This window comes from Macaca thibetana, chromosome 20 (genome assembly GCF_024542745.1).
Source record: "Macaca thibetana thibetana isolate TM-01 chromosome 20, ASM2454274v1, whole genome shotgun sequence".
NCBI lineage: Eukaryota > Metazoa > Chordata > Mammalia > Primates > Cercopithecidae > Macaca > Macaca thibetana.
The window spans coordinates 6,468,144-6,469,450 of NC_065597.1; the positions used below are offsets into that span (position 1 = coordinate 6,468,144).

The following is a 1,307-nucleotide window of genomic DNA, read 5'->3' on the forward strand; positions in this document are numbered from 1 at the left end:
GTGCTGTTTTGAGGCACCACAAAGATAGATTAATTAGGTTGCAAATGGTCCCAGTGACATTGCCAACAGAGCCTTTGATGGGCCTGGTCCAAGGTGATTTAGTCTGATGATATTGATGGATAGACAATCTTAAAAGAAGGGAAATGACTATGAGAAGTAAAGGGGGAGCATCTGGTGTCTGTAACAATGAACACACCAGGGCTACAGTTGCCTGAGATGAAAATCCTTCTTGTTAATGAAATAAGTCTTAAGGAGAATATCAAATTACTGATAATCAATTTTGTAATATTTTTGATCTTACAAGCTAATTTAAAAGCATAACTTAAACAGTTAATATTAGTTTATAACTAATAACTACTGTGAATAAATTATCTTAAATCTGTAAGCTCATATATACAACTGAATATTTTCCCATTTGAAATAGTCCCTTGAAAGCCTAGACTCTTATTTCAAAGACACAGATATCATTGACATTTGATCAGAAACCAGTTTTGTTATCCTTATCTCAATACAAATGTCATGGTATAGAAAGTCTGAGGTGGTTAGTAATTTAAAGGGTAATTCTTTTTTCAGAGTCCATGAGGCATTTTATTTCTAAACATATATTACATCTCTAGAAAAAGAATCCCAGGACTTTTCCTCCTGTGTGTTTTCATCTTGCTTCTTCATGGTCCATGACACCCCTTGAGGTTTGTACAATGAAACCAAACTGGCGGACTGGGAGCGCATTATTCTGTCATTTTTCTAGACCTTTGAGTTTTACATCAACTCTGGGGCTAATCACTCCACACTTGTTTAGCCTGCCTGTGAGGGTCACGACAATTTTCCCAGCTCTGCAACTATCAGTGATTTCAGATTTGCCAGTGTAGCCATGCCTCATCATCACAGTTGGAAACTGAATGATGACTTTGGAGCACAACCTAATGAGAAACTGGCATTTGCCTCTCTTTTCGGCATTGTTGATGCTCTTGAGAGCATCAGCCAGGATATTCATGTGGCCAGGACATTCATGTGCACCATTGTGGCACAGAAAGATGACAGAAAGAGTTAAACAGTAATTTTTAAATGAGAAACTAGGTGGCTTTGGAACAGAGAGAGTAGATGCTTCCTCACTCAAACCTAGAGTGATGGCCTGGAGTGAGAGAACACAACTATCTGGTTTCTAATTTATGCCCTCAAATTCTAGAGTTACAAGGCAAGCCCATAGCAACAGCATAACAAACTAAAATGTAGGAAGTAATTTTTTGCCCACTGACCATCTACATCATATTTCCAGTTTTAATGGTAGAGAAGAGGCTGGGAAAATG

At 37.9% G+C, this 1,307-nt stretch overlaps 1 pseudogene; it reads right to left on the reverse strand.

Moving 5' to 3' along the window:
• Positions 1-613: 613 nt before the first annotated feature.
• LOC126944374 (40S ribosomal protein S15a-like) lies at positions 614-1,031 on the reverse strand (annotated as a pseudogene).
• Positions 1,032-1,307: the final 276 nt, after the last annotated feature.